The sequence below is a fragment of the Brachyhypopomus gauderio genome, chromosome 13, assembly GCF_052324685.1.
Source record: "Brachyhypopomus gauderio isolate BG-103 chromosome 13, BGAUD_0.2, whole genome shotgun sequence".
Classification (NCBI taxonomy): domain Eukaryota; kingdom Metazoa; phylum Chordata; class Actinopteri; order Gymnotiformes; family Hypopomidae; genus Brachyhypopomus; species Brachyhypopomus gauderio.
The window spans coordinates 3643915-3660516 of NC_135223.1; the positions used below are offsets into that span (position 1 = coordinate 3643915).

General features: G+C 42.3%; 1 protein-coding gene across 12 annotated transcripts in view; it reads left to right on the forward strand.

Moving 5' to 3' along the window:
• asic1c (acid-sensing (proton-gated) ion channel 1c) overlaps nt 1-16602 on the forward strand; it is a 146259-nt gene that overhangs the window by 115569 nt on the left and 14088 nt on the right. The window lies entirely within an intron of this gene.

Below are 16602 nucleotides of genomic sequence, written 5' to 3' on the forward strand. Positions count from 1 at the left end.
AAGGTGTGCAAGGAGTGAATTAACAAAGCATAGTCTCTGGCTCCCTGAATCTCTCTCTGTCGGTAATATACAGGCCCAATCATGTATAGACACATGCAGGCCTTCCTATATTGTTCACATAAATGCAGCCCTAGCCAGATGTGCTGTTTCTGTGTCTCCCTTTATGACACACGCAGATGTCATCACAAACTATCTGTAGAGTACACACTGGCCAAACCCAAACAGCTTCTTTTCACTTTTATTTTCCAATATCTTTCACACTGTAGGGCCTAGAAACAAAATACTACTTCTATTGTATTCCTTGGCTCAAGCCAAGATGTACTGCTTAAATCAAAAAACACACAAACACACATACACACAAAGCTACTCACAGCATGTGATTTACTTCTGATCTGAATCATTTTGCCAATTTTTTGGGCTTTTTTGCCTTTTTCGTGTGTGAACCCGCAATTGCCGCTTGCGGCTATATTTCTTTCTTATTATTATTCTTTGTCCCATTTTTTGACCTAAAACGTATTGTGCAGCCTAGACCGTAATGCCTAGAAACCCCAAACTTGGCAAAAAGGTTCAGTTACCTCCAAGGACCAGATTCCCATACAGGGACCCAAATTGGCCTGATGGTGGCGCTATAGTGGACCATATTGACTTTTTGTCCATATCTCCTACACCGTAGGTCCTAGAACCAAAATTCCAGTTCCTATACATTCCTTGACTAAATTCAATAGGACAATTAATATACAACCATTAAGCTCTGCCCACTTAGATTTCGAGTTAATTTGCATAATGTGCAAAATCACACACATCTTTGAGCGCGAACTAGTCCCTGGATTTTTCACATACATGCACATATGTGGTATCAAAACGTTCAGAAGAGTCTGAACTTTAAAACGTATCCAACAAAAATGCTAATTTTTTCACTACCTAGTCAGTATAAGCCAATCAAATGAGGGGGCGTAAATTCAATAGTAAATTTTGCGCATATGGAGCTCTAACTTAAGAAAACTTGCATGTAATGAGATGGCACTTCACAGACAGCTTCCCTGTGAGGGTCTGGGGCAGCTCGCAGAGGTTGCCATACCTCACCTGCTAGGGGGCGCTATAACATGCAAAAATTTGCCCCATGCACTCAGATTGGCCGATCCACATGAAACTTGACAGACATCATCTATGGGCCTCTGGAAACCAGGTCCTAAAGCAGACATGCCATACTTCCAAAATGGCTGACGTAATCGGCCAATCAGTGATCGGCACGCGTTTGACAGGCTTACCATTGGTCGATCTGCACGAAACCTCTTGGGTGTGGACAAGTGCACGCCCCCTATGACATAATCCAGCCGGGTGTCGATTGGCCACTGGGGGGCGCTATTGCAAAAAAAGCAAGTGTATCCCCTACATAATTCCACTTGGGAACATGCAATTGGACTCTTTTGATTCCTTGCAGTAGTGCGAATAACTTTCCCATTACATGTCCTATTAAAAAATGCACAGTTTATTTACAGTTAATAATAGTTTGAAATCATCACTTTTCATACTCCTCCTAGGATTTTCATACTATCATGTCAAGCAAAGTCTTATAATACTCTACAGAGTGTGAAATCAAAAAACAATCCAAAGATTTTGGATTTGAGGACACTTATACCTGCTAAATATTTTTTTAATGGACAGCATCGATACATATAATATTCATATTCTTAAAGCTCTTTCATATTTTACCCAATTCTGACCAAAATGCACAAGCCCATTCAGAATCCCATCCTGAACAAATTTGTCAAGTTTCATCTAAATCGGTTATCGTATGGCTCTACAGTGCAGTATTATATACAATGCATAAGAATGCATGTAAAGTCCCTCTGTCACCTTCTCCTTCTCACACGCACGCAAGCTGAAACTCACACTCTCAGTCTCTCTCACACTCTCACCCACATTCCCCCTCCCATCTCTGTGCCCTAAGTAAACATTGCTCTGGTTACCTAGATCTCTCTGTGTCTATTAACCAGGCACACACACATACAGGCGCAAGCAGGCCTTCCTATAGCATTCACAATGACACTTCCCTAGCCATACCCACCCATATCTCAGTGACTAACACATGCTTATACAAACTGATATTTGGCTTCTTTTTGTCTCTCTCTCACACAAACACACAGACACACACACCTTTATACCTATATGTATGTATAGTTTCTATGTATACTTATGTATGTATGTATTAGTATATGTTGTCATAGTTTGAGTACATACACTACCACACACACACACACACACACACACACACTTCTACCTAAATGTATGTATAGTTTGTATGCATATCTGTCCAGTCATAACAGTCATGTCAGTCTAGTCATGTCAGTCATTTCAGTCCAGTCATATCAGTCATGTCAGTCCAGTCATGTCAGACATAAGTCATGTCAGTCATATCAGTCATGTTACTTTTGTTCATCATGCCAGTGATGTCATTTCAGTCATGCCAGTCATGTAATGCCAGGCTTTGCAGACTACATTCATACTTTGAATACACGGGCAGTCATGTTAGGCGTGCTAGGTGTACAAGGAGTGAAATAACAAAGCATAGTCTCTGGGGTCCTCAATCTCTCTCTGTCAGTAATATAGAGGCCCAATCATGTATAGACAAGTGCAGGCCTTCCTATGCTGTTCACATAGATGCAGCCCTAGCCAGATGTGCTATTTTTGTGTCTCCTTTTCTGACACACACAGATGTCATCACACTCTACATCTGTAGAGCACACACTGGCCAAACCCAAACAGCTTCTTTTCACTTTTAGGTCTAAAGGACCTTTTGGGCTTCCTTTTGCCTATTGAGGCCAAAATGCCTATTGGTGTGTGAACCCGCCAATCGCCGCTTGCGGCTATATTTAGGGTTCACACACACATAGTGTGGGAACCCTATTGTAATTGTTAGAATTTTTAGGGTTCACACACATAGTGTGGGAACCCTATTGTAATTGCTGGTATTTTTCTTTCTTCTTCTTCTTATTATTATTCTTTTGCCCATTTTGCTGTCTAAAAATGATACTGCAGCCTAAACCGTAAGGCCTAGACACACCAAACTTGCCAAACTTGTTCTCTAGGTCAAAAGGACCACACTCACTTATAGGGACCCACATCGGCCTGATGGTGGCGCTATAGCACACTATGTGACTTTTTGGCCCATATCTTCCATACCATAAGTCATAGAAACAAAATTCCACTTCCTATGCATTCCTTGGCTCAATTCAATAGGACATTTCATATACAACTATGAAGCTCCGCCTACTTAGATTTTTTGCTAATTTGCATAATATGCAAAACCTACTTTTGCCTACTACTCCTTGGTTTTTCATCTGATCACCACAATCTTGGTATCAAACTACTCAGAAGAATCTCATTATCAAAACCTATCGACAACATTGTGACATTTCCATACAGCCTAGTTGTCACATGTCAATCAATAGCTCTGAGGCGTGGCCAAATTTACTTCAGCAGCTATATCTCAGCAATGCTTTGACCAATCTTCATGAAAACTTATCAGTTGTTAGGACACATGACTCAGAGGTCACAGGTCAAAGCTGGCCACGATTGTCCAATAGGGGGCGCTATAACTTGGGAAAAACTGTTTCTCAGAAACCATTAGTCACATCAAGCCAAAACTTTACAGGCATCATCATGGGGTCAAGTGGTATCAAGACACACAATGATGACCTCATCACTCAAAAAACATGGCCGCCATAAGCCAATTAATTTTAATTTGAATTAATTGGCCATTTGACAGACTTACCATAGGTACATACACATGAAACTGACATGGTATGTTCATGTACACACCCTCTAAGACATACCCATGTTGGAAGGGAATTGCACCACTAGGTGGCGCTATACTAGAAAATCCAGAATTTCTCCTACATATTTTCACTTATCAAGTAATGCTTGCACTCATATGATTGTATGCAGAATTCCTAGCAACTTTGTAATTACATGTGCTTTGCAAAAATGTACCACTTTTTTCACTATTATCAAATATATATAACTTGCCATTTTCATACTAGTCCTAGCATTTTAACTCCATCACCTTAAATCACACCTTGTAATACTCAGCAGACTCTGAAATGCTAAGATTAGCGAAAAAATCCTAAGTTTTTGACAAATTAATATTTTTCATATGCATCACAATGCTACCATCATAACACATCAAATTCCCAGTTCAATAACTACGCCATAGTATGTCTGATTGTTATGGAAATTGAAATCCACATTCACATGACCATTGTGGTGCGATGTGCCAATTTTGAGCCAAATCCGTCCACAAACAGCTCTACAGTGAATATTTTCATTTTCCATACAAAGCAGTGGAGGGAGGCATACACAGCTGCTAAGCCACACACGCACGTGCCTTTCTCACACACTCTGCCCCCCCCTCCTCCACTCCCCTCACACTCCCCCTTGCTTCCAACACTTTACAACCCATGGGCTCTACCTCCCCCCCCTCTCTTTCACATGCACTTACAAAAACACAGGCCTCTGTAGCTTTCACACTGCCCTTGCCATACCTACCCATTTCGCTATGAGTAACCCAGATACAAACACACAAACTGACGTTTAGCTTCTGTTTTTGAAAACACACTCTCTCTCTCTCTCTCTCTCACACACACACACACACACACACACACACACACACACACACACACACACACACACACACACACACACCTACTTATAGGTTTAACATACACACTGCCCTAGCCATGTATACCTATTACTCTTTGACTAAAACACACACACACACACACACACACACACACACTTCTACCTAAATGTATGTATAGTTTGTATGCATATTTATAGTTAATGTATAGTATATGTCATTCATGCCAGCAATGTCAGTCGTATCAGTCATATCAGTCATGTCAGTCATATAAGTCAAATAATCAAATCATTACAGTCATGCCAGTTATGTCAGTCATATCAGTCATGTTAGTCCACATTCATACTTTGAATACACGGACAGTCATGTTAGGCATGCAAGGTGTGCAAGGAGTGAATTAACAAAGCATAGTCTCTGGCTCCCTCAATCTCTCTCTGTCGGTAATATACAGGCCCAATTATGTATAGACACATGCAGGCCTTCCTATATTGTTCACATAGATGCAGCCCTAGCCAGATGTGCTATTTCTGTGTCTCCTTTTCTGACACAAGCAGATGTCAGTCATGTCAGTCCAGTCATGTCAGACATAAGTCGTGTCAGTCATATCAGTCATGTCATGCCAGTCATGTCACTCATATCAGTCATGTCATTACAGTCATGCTAGTCATGTCACTCATTCCAGTCATGCCAGTTGTCAGTCATATCAGTCATGTTATTTTTGTTCATCATGCCAGTGAAGTCATTCCAGTCATATCAGTTATGTCAGTCATGCCAGTCATGTTATGGCAGGCTTTGCAGACTACGTTCATACTTTGAATACACGGACAGTCATGTTAGGCGTGCAAGGTGTGCAAGAAGTGAATTAACAAAGCATAGTCTCTGGCTCCCTGAATCTCTCTCTGTCGGTAATATACAGGCCCAATCATGTATAGACACATGCAGGCCTTCCTATATTGTTCACATAAATGCAGCCCTAGCCAGATGTGCTATTTCTGTGTCTCCCTTTCTGACACATGCAGATGTCATCACAAACTATCTGTAGAGTACACACTGGCCAAACCCAAACAGCTTCTTTTCACTTTTATTTTCCAATATCTTTCACACTGTAGGGCCTAGAAACAAAATACTACTTCTATTGTATTCCTTGGCTCAAGCCAAGATGTACTGCTTAAATCAAAAAACACACAAACACACATACACACAAAGCTACTCACAGCATGTGATTTACTTCTGATCTGAATCATTTTGCCAATTTTTTGGCCTTTTTTGCCTTTTTCGTGTGTGAACCCGCAATTGCCGCTTGCGGCTATATTTCTTATTATTATTCTTCTTCCCATTTTGCTGTCTATAAATGATACTGCAGCCTAAACCGTAAGGCCTAGACACACCAAACTTGCCAAACTTGTTCTCTAGGTCAAAAGGACCACACTCACTTATAGGGACCCACATCGGCCTGATGGTGGCGCTATAGCACACTATGTGACTTTTTGGCCCATATCTCCCATACCATAAGTCATAGAAACAAAATTCCACTTCCTATGCATTCCTTGGCTCAATTCAATAGGACATTTCATATACAACTATGAAGCTCCGCCTACTTAGATTTTTTGCTAATTTGCATAATATGCAAAACCTACTTTTGCCTACTACTCCTTGGTTTTTCATCTGATCACCACAATCTTGGTATCAAACTACTCAGAAGAATCTCATTATCAAAACTTATCGCCAACATTGTGACATTTCCATACAGCCTGGCTGTTACATGTCAATCAATAGCTCTGAGGCGTGGCCAAATTTACTTCAGCAGCTATATCTCAACAATGCTTTGACCAATCTTCATGCAAATTTATCAGTTGTTAGGGCACATGACTCGGAGGTCACAGGTCAAAGCTGGCCACGATTGTCCAATAGGGGGCGCTATAACATGGGAAAAACTGTTTCTCAGAAACCATTAGTCACATCAAGCCAAAACTTTACAGGCATCATCATGGGGTCAAGTGGTATCAAGACACACAATGATGACCTCATCACTCAAAAAACATGGCCGCCATAAGCCAATTAATTTTCATTTTAATTTATTGGCCATTTGACAGACTTACCATAGGTACATACACATGAAACTGACATGGTATGTTCATGTACACACCCTCTAAGACATACTCATGTTAGAAGGGAATTGCACCACTAGGTGGCGCTATACTAGACATTCCAGAATTTCTCCTACATATTTTCACTTATCAAGAAATGCTTGGACTCGTATGATTGTATGCAGAATTCCTAGCAACTTTGTAATTACATGTGCTTTGCAAAAATGTACCACTTTTTCACTATCATCAAATATATATAACTTGTCACTTTCATACTAGTCCTAGCATTTTAACTCCATCACCTTAAATCACACCTTGTAATACTCAGCAGACTCTGAAATGCTAAGATTAGCGAGAAAATCCTAAGTTTTTGACAAATTAATATTTTTCATATGCATCACAATGCTACCATCATAACACATCAAATTCCCAGTTCAATAACTACGCCATAGTATGTCTGATTGTTATGGAAATTGAAATCCACATTCACATGACCATTGTGGTGCGATGTGCCAATTTTGAGCCAAATCCGTCCACAAACAGCTCTACAGTGAATATTTTCATTTTCCATACAAAGCAGTGGAGGGAGGCATACACAGCTGCTAAGCCACACACGCACGTGCCTTTCTCACACACTCTGCCCCCCCCTCCTCCACTCCCCTCACACTCCCCCTTGCTTCCAACACTTTACAACCCATGGGCTCTACCTCCCCCCCCTCTCTTTCACATGCACTTACAAAAACACAGGCCTCTGTAGCTTTCACACTGCCCTTGCCATACCTACCCATTTCTCTATGAGCAACCCAGATACAAACACACAAACTGACGTTTAGCTTCTGTTTTTGAAAACACACTCTCTCTCTCTCTCTCACACACACACACACACACACACACCTACTTATAGGTTTAACATACACACTGCCCTAGCCATGTATACCCATTACTCTTTGACTAAAACACACACACACACACACACACACAGATATTTAACTTTTTTCTCCATACACATTCACACACAGGACTACAATTATGCTTCATATACACAGTTCTCTAGCCATTTCCAACACACTAACTGATGTTTAGCTTATTTTTGTCATCCAAAGACACACTAAGATAATCTCAGCAAGTGATTTAGATCTATTATCTGAATTGTTTTGCCATTACAATGTTTTGTGACCTTTTGGGCCTTGGTGACTCATAAGCCAGTTAAATGGACACTGATACTTCAGAGCACACTACATGTATTCAAATCCAAGGTTAATTATTTACTCTAAACAATGCTCATATCCTATATGGCCCATGGGCCCCTGCATATCTTCTTGAGATTCAAGACAATTGACATTGGGTGACTTTATTTGCTTAATCTGATTAATGTCAGAACATACACTACCACAAACACACACACACACACACAAACACACACACACACACACACACACACACACACACACACTTCTACCTAAATGTATGTATAGTTTGTATGCATATTTATAGTATATGTATAGTATATGTCAGTCGTGCCAGCAATGTCAGTCGTATCAGTCATATCAGGCATGCCATGCCAGTCATGTCAGTCCAGTCATGTCAGTTATATCAGTCATGTCAGTCATGCCAGTCGTGTTCTGCCAGTCATGTAAGTCGTGTCATGCCAATCATTTCAGTCCAGTCATATCAGTCATGTCAGTCCACATTCATACTTTGAATACACGGACAGTCATGTTAGGCGTGCAAGGTGTGCAAGGAGTGAATTAACAAAGCATAGTCTCTGGCTCCCTCAATCTCTCTCTGTTGGTAATATACAGGCCCAATCATGTATAGACACAAGCAGGCCTTCCTATATTGTTCACATAGATGCAACCCTAGCCAGATGTGCTATTTCTGTGTCTCCTTTTCTGACACAAGCAGATGTCAGTCATGTCAGTCCAGTCATAAGTCATGTCGGTCATATCAGTCATGTCATTACAGTCATGCTAGTCATGTCACTCATTCCAGTCATGCCAGTTGTCAGTCATATCAGTCATGTTATTTTTGTTCATCATGCCAGTGAAGTCATTCCAGTCGTGCCAGTTATATCAGTTATGTCAGCATGTGATTTACTTCTGATCTGAATCATTTTGCCTATTTTTTGGACTTTTTTGCTTTTTCGTGTGTGAACCCGCAATTGCCGCTTGCGGCTATATTTATTATTAATTTTTTTTGCTGATGCTGGTCCAGTGTGTCGCCTGCCAGTGATTATGCTTCGGCGTGCCAACGGTGGCACACGTGCCATAGGTTGCCGACCCCTGTTCTATAACATGGTATTTTTCGAAATTATATGGGTTTCACAGTTTTTTTTTTTTTTTTACCTATCCACTAGGGTGCACACACCAGTGTATTTTAGTGCCGGTCCCAAGCTCGGATAAATAGGGAGGGTTGCGTCAGGAAGGGCATCCGGTGTAAAAACTGCGCCAATTCAAATGATGCGGATCAAAAACAGAAATTCCATACCGGATCGGTCGAGGCCCGGGTTAGGGAGGTGGAGGTTAGAATTGGTATGTTGAATGTGGGCTCTATGACAGGTAAAGGGAGAGAGCTAGCTGATGCAAAGCAGAGGAGGAAGATAGATATACTGTGTGTACAGGAGACCAAGTGGAAGGGGAGCAAGGCCAGGAGCATTGGTGGGGGCTTCAAACTCTTCTATCATGGTGTAGACAGGAAGAGAAATGGAGTAGGGGTAATCCTGAAGGATGAGTTTAGTAAGAGTGTACTGGAGGTAAAGCGAGTAAGTGACAGGGTGATCTGTGTAAAGTTAGAGATTGATGGGGTGATGATGAATGTCATCAGTGCTTATGCTCCTCAGGTAGGTTGTGATATGGAAAAGAAAGAAGAATTCTGGAGAGAGTTAGATGAAGTTGTTTTGCAGGTTCCTAAAGAAGAGAGAGTGGTTATTGGAGCAGATTTAAATGGACATGTTGGTGGAGGGACATGTTGATGGTGATGAGGAGGTGTTGGGTAGATATGGTGTTAAAGAAAGAAATACGGAATGACAAATGGTGGTAGATTTTGCTAAAAGGATAAAGATGACTGTAGTTAACACTTTACTTTAAGAAAAAGGAAGAGCACAGGGTAACATATAAGAGTGGGGGAAGATGCACACAGATCAACTATATCCTCTGTAGGAGACAAAACCTGAAAGAGGTTAGTGATTGCAAGGTGTTACTAGGGGAGAGAGTAGCTAAACAGCATATGATGGTGATATGTAGGATGGTTTTGGAGGTGAAGAAGAGGAAGAGAGTGAGAGCGGAACCTAAGATCAGGTGGTGGAAGTTAAAGGATGAAGACTGTGGTGTAAAATTCAGGGATGAGGTGAGGCAGGTACTGGGTAATGGTGGTGGTGTTCTGGATACCTGGGATGAGACTTCAAATGCAGTGAGGGATGTGGCTAGGAAGGAACTTGGTGTGACCTCAGGACAGAGGAAGATAGACATGGAGTCGTGGTGGTGGAATGAGGAAGTTCAGGAAAGTTTAAGAGGAAAGCAGTTGGCTAAAAAGAATTTTTCAGCGAGATGAAGAAAGACAGAGGTACTAGGAGATGTGTCGCAAGGCAAAGAGAGCAGTGACAGAAGCTAAAGAGAAGGCATATAGCAAGCTGTATGAGAAGTTGGACACTAATGGCGCATTTACACTAGGGCTTGCTTGGCGCGGTACAGTTCGATTCGCGACGGTTTGTGAGTGTTTCCATTAGTACCAGGTCCCAGTTAGCCAGCCCCTTCGGGTACTATTTTCGTACCTACTCGCTCGAGGTTCTAACCGTTCCGAAGCGGTACAGTTCTGTGACGTAGAGGAACAGCATGACACTGATTGGCCAGGGAGTGTCGTCACAGGTTGCGACACAGGAGAGCGACTCCTCCGCTATGCTATGGACTCCTCAGCCATTTTTAAAACCCAAGGAGCGAAGTCAAACGCCGAGGTACAAACCTTTCTGTTAAAGGAGACATTTTGTATACAATAGTTCCAGGTTTCTACAATAAATAGTTCATTGAACAAAAATAAACTTTTGTTGTAATTTCTTTAAGGGTCAGTGTATCTTTTAATAATATATGTAACAAACTGTGATACCGTGATACCGCGGTATTTTCTGAGACAGTTATCATACCGCGAAAATCTCATACCATTGCAAACCTATGCAAAGTTCAAGTATTTAAATTTGCATAATGGACATAAGTGACAGTGTCCATTTAGGAGAATGATGTGGGTTAGTAATTCTGAGAATTGGGGTTCATTTACTCAGCATTAAATTATCACATTAAATTATCACAGAATTACTAGCATATCTTAATTTGTTAAACTCCATACATACATCAAATAATAATCTCAGTACCAATCAGCCAAAGCAGCCTGTAACATGTTGATTTATCTTCTTCTTTTGGCTTTTTTCATTGGGTTTGTGAATTTTAACCACTGAAGTAGCTAATTTTCTTTGAATGTCTAAAGACCAGGGCCCGTATTTATCAAACTTCCTAGAATTACTCCTAAGAATGCTGCTAAGAATTGACTTATGTCTAAAATAATTCTTAGTTAAAAGCTGAGACTAAAAGTTAGTTATCAAGCCTCTCAGTCTCACTTTAAGCGAAGTGTAGGAGCAATTCTTAAGTGTCAGTCTAAGAGCTGATTTACGACACCTGGCTGTGCCGCAAAGCTGATCCTGGACTACGTCCTTTCAAAACCCCCTGCAGGAACCAATCACTGGATCGGATTTCATGTTCAATAATATTTCCTGAGAAATGTCAAGATAAAATTCAGAAAATGTTGAAATACCTTTAACATTTAACTTAATGATGTTGCAGTCATAATTTTGTGAAATAACACAGCGTATTTACGTAGTTAATAAATAATCCTAATAAAAAGAGATTTCATATCTACCTTTAAGTCCTATGTGACACACACTGGTATGTATAATTTTCCCTTCTTTCTTTTGTTATTCACATATTTTCTCTGATTTATTTTGGATACTGCATACATTCTAATCGAATCGCATTCAGGCGGAGGACCACCGGGCAAGCCTCTTAGCGCAGTTTGTGAGGTGGTGCAGCGTATCATGGGGGGAGACACTGTGGTGATCTGTGGAGTGGAGGGGGGTCAGGATCCTGCATTAATGAAATTCTAAAACGTATCTCAAAGACAAGGTTTTTATCATTTATTTAGATTTGCACACAAACACTGTGATGCTAAATTGTCACTTCAAAATTATTGCATCCGTCAGTAATAAAGAAGTTGCTCGTGCTCCCGACCCTGCTGTCTTCAGCGCAGATTCTCCATCTGCCCCTCCCTCTCTGACAGCGCTTCCAAACACCTCCAGTCATGAATGACCGGAGGAAGAGTGGGCGTCTGATGGACCTCTGGCAGAGGACTCACTCCCAAATGACATACAATAACTGACAAGGCAGACGTCAAAGCTTAAAATTAAAGTATTAAAATCGCAGCATGAATATTACAATCTTGCATGAAAAAAATGAAAGGAAGAACAAAAAAAATTAAAACCCATGCTTATCTTAATGCCTAATTATTGTGCATATTTATACATAAAATTGAAATGTGTACCTAAAATGAAGGTTTGCACGCGTCTCTGTCTTCTCAGTGCCATCTCAGCCCCCTAGTGGCAACTCTTAACAACTTATGAGTCCTCTGGAGCAGTCTTAACTTTTCGGGAGAGTAAGAGTGATTCTTATACTTGAGAGTTTTGATAACTGGCACTTACACTTAACTCTGTGAGTATGAGCAAATCTAAGAATTTTTCAGCACTTTAGTCCAAAATTCCACTCTAAGAAGTTTGATAAATACGGGCCCAGATGGAAGAAAAGATAATTCTCATTTTCGCGAATTGCTTAATCGTTGTCATTTTAGTTTCGTGAAGTGTCCACCAAGTGGAAATATAATTTTGGGCTTAGAATTGTTTCCTAAAATTTCATGACACAATTGCACTAGTCCTGTGCAGAGTGGTGCAGTTATAGAAAGAGGTCGGGTTAGGCTTACACAATCAGCAGGAATTGGGGGTCCCTTTTCTCATGCCAATGGCAGTGCAAACATTCACAGTGGAGACAGACATCCTTGTCAGCGAGGTTTAGACTCATTATGATCATATATGTGCAACTCCATCATTATTATTGTTCACTGTGAATAATTTACATAATTATGACATTGCTATTTATTTAAATGACATAATTTTCCAATCCACAATGTGATTGAGATTTAATAGTGAAAATAAACATATGTATGTAAACATATGTATTAATTTAGTTGTCACATCCAGCCCCTCCCTCCTCCCTGGCCCTGCCCAACTTCCCCGTTCCCAGGATTTCTCCTTCTGTCTGTCACGCCCCTGTCTTTAGCAAGAGTATACGGCGCGAGACTGGGAGACTCTCTCACCATGGCTCTCTCATCCTGGCTGCACCGCGCTGGTGAAGTTCCGTTATAGTCTCGCGTGATAGGAATTTCTAAATAAAAGTAATAAATGCAAATTTACCGTTTCTACATAAATAACTACATATACTAGTTATACCTTCACTCTTTGTATTTACGAAACATCCCATATGGCATTATAAGGATGTTTGCAAAGGATTTGAAAACTTCAATGCACATTAAACTTAATGTTTTGCAGATAAAATTCAGGTAGAAATACATGAAAACACACAAACAAAATATTTCCATTTAGAACTTTATTTTTGCAAAAGCCGCATGGCTTCCCCTCTTTAAACACTGTTCAATTTACAGTTGATTGGTAGGCCTATTCCCGATTTGTCAAGCATTGTTCATTGTTCCCATGCGAAGTTTACAATGCAGAGAACTTAACAGGCTATTCTTAAATGTTTTCCTCTCCATAAAGTAACTTTATGAACATATACACTGCCAATACAAGACTAGAATGTAAGATTCGTTTGTCTACAAAAACGAGGTATTTTAACTTACACTAAACGCTGGCGTCGGCCATCGTTTTGCACACGAACGAGCATGCGCGAGATCAGGAACGCGTTTGTGCCATGGCCAGGCAGCCACGCACACGCAGCCACGGGGAGGTGGTCTCTTTTCTCGAGCCGTACCCTCCTCGTCTTTAGTGCCCACACCTGAGTCTCGTTAACCTCCCCTGTCTCAGTGTATTTAATCCCCGTGGTGTTTTACTCCCGTGTCGGTCTTTGTTTGTTGTATCTGCCATGCTCCCCTCCAAGCTCAGTAACCTGTGTCTTCCCTTCGTTTCCTCATGTGCCGGTATGGTTAGTTCTGTCTTTGTCTTCCCTGTTGTGATTCTCTGGTCTCTTTGCCTATTCATCTAGTTGTTTCTTGTTAGTTTGATCTTCCATTGTATTGTTTCTTGTCGTTAGTGGGTGTTTGTTGTTAGTTCGCTCGTTGTCTGTTTATTTCATGGTTTGGTGTTACTTGTTACTAGTCATATTTGTGTATCCCCTCTTGTCATGTTTGCCTGGCCTGTTGAGTTATGTTCTCGTGTATAGTCTGGTTTTTAAGTTGTATTGCTTACCCGTTTAATAGTGTAGGGATACTGGTGCTTCCCCTCTGTTTAGCATAGTCCCTTTCTGTCTGTTGTGGTGTGGTTTAGTGTTCTGTTACCTTGCATACAATAAATATTCAAAATCCTGCAATTGCGTCACTCCCGCTGTTCAGAAACGTTACAGAAAGACCGACCCTGTTGACATGACGCAGCAGGATCCGAAAGCCTTAGTCCTACCTATTGCGCCGTTTAACATGGACTCGTTCAAGGAACAATTAGACTCTGTCCAGTGTATGCTCATCAGAGACTCTGCGGGTAAGCCTGTGGCGCTACCCTCCTTATGCCTCTGTCCGGAGGAATATGATGGTGAGAACGGGCATGTCAGGGTATTCGTATTCCAGAGTAAAGCCTATGTTCAGTTCCTCACGATTCCCACACCTCCGGAAGGGATACTGGTGCTGTTTTTAAGGTCTCTGCTGAGAGTTAAAGCCCTAGAATGGGCGAATATTATCCTGGCGCGCCGCGTTACGGATGCATGGACGGTTGAGGGATTTTGTCAGTTACTGCTTGATAGGTTTGGTAGGGAGACAAGCAGGTCTGCTCCACAACCTAAACGGGGAATACCTGCCAACCTGTTGGTCAAAGACAGGTCCAGGACCCCTGTCCCCGATGACCGCGCTGCGGCGGCCGCGCCCCCCGATGACCGCGTTGCGGCGGCGTACCCGCAGTTTCCGGACGACGCCTGCCCGGCGTTCCCGCCTGTTCCTGACGGCGCCGCCTCTGCGTTCCCGCCTGTTCCTGACGGCGCCGCCTCTGCGTTCCCGCCTGTTCCTGACGGCGCCGCCTCTGCGTTCCCGCCTGTTCGACGGCGCCGCCTCTGCGTTCCCGCCTGTTCCTGACGGCGCCTCTGCTCCCCAGGGCCCCCTCAGCTCCCAAGCTCCCCAGGGCCCCGTCTACGTCCCGGCTCCCAAGCTCCCCAGGGCCCCGTCTACGTCCCGGCTCCCAAGCTCCCCAGGGCCCCGTCTACGTCCCGGCTCCGTAAGACCCCCCCTTTTTCCTCCTGTTCCCGCTGCCGGCCCGTCGCCCGGCCTCCCCGGTCCCTGCGGCCCCTCCGCCGACATCCCCGGTCCCTGCGGCCCCTCCGCCGACATCCCCGGTCTCCACTGTCCCTCAGCCGGATTTACCTGTTTATTTTTTAAGTTGTATTGCTTACCCGTTTAGTAGTGTCTTCCCCTCTGTGTTTAGCATAGTCCCTTTCTGTCTGTTGTGGTGTAGTTTAGTGTTCTGTTACCTTGCATACAATAAATATTCAAAATCCTGCAATTGCGTCACTCCCGCTGTTCAGAAACGTTACATTAGTTAATATGTCTGTAATGTGGTGAAGTTCGTAGTCAAAATTCCTGTTGTGAGAAACATAATTTGTCTATATTCCTGCTTGATGTGATAAATACATTGTTTTTTAAATAAATCGCTTGTGTTTGCAGAGTGCTTGTCTGTGAAGATGGTAAAACAAGCGTTGTTTTAAACAAAACGGGTTCAAAAGTACCGTTTAATTTTAACGACTAATCCCCTTTTAAGCCACTCCACTCACCTTGTCTCAGGCACATTTATTTCTGTCCACCAAATTAATTATTTTTGATAAATGAACATGTGCACTGCGGTATTGGTATTAGGTATCTTAAAACACCCCACTGCAGCCATAAACTTAGAGCCCTTAATCCCATTTGGCTGTATTCTCATGAGTCCAGTGAGGTGTAAGACTTTAATGTAGGGCTGTGTTTGCTCATTCTCCCAGACGAGTCATAGTCTGAGCCCCAGCAAGATGCAGCATCGCTCCAGTTTCCAAACATTGGTGACCACACAAGAGCAACATCTCCAACTGGTTCCTGCATGCCCCATTCACACTGCACCCAGCTGTCCAAAAACATTTAAACCATTTGATCTTTAGTCACCACTAGCAGGAACCAATTAGAGGACATGTATTTTAATCTCACTACTGATCGTTGCCCAGAGGGTTATTATTTCCGGTACAAGCACAATAACTGTGGGAATCTGGAAATTAGTGGCAGTTGCTAAAGTTTGGTTCATGACTGCCTGGCAGAACACACGTTTAAGTGGTGTAATATGTTTGTAAGCTCCCTGTAGACACTTCGCCTGTAGACACATCTTCAGATCTAAAAGTGTGTGCAAGGTATTCGTTCCTGTCCAGTTCTCAGTGATGCCCCAGCTGGTCCAGAGGGGGAAGCTGACCAGACAGTGTGATTGGCCAGGCTTTCACTGGGCACAAAGGGTGGTATTGTCCCCATCCCATTGAATTTGAGTGATGCAGGGCATGCACATTCAGCTTAAACAATGCAGTTCAAAGAGCACCTTAAAAAAAGACACAACCATTGACT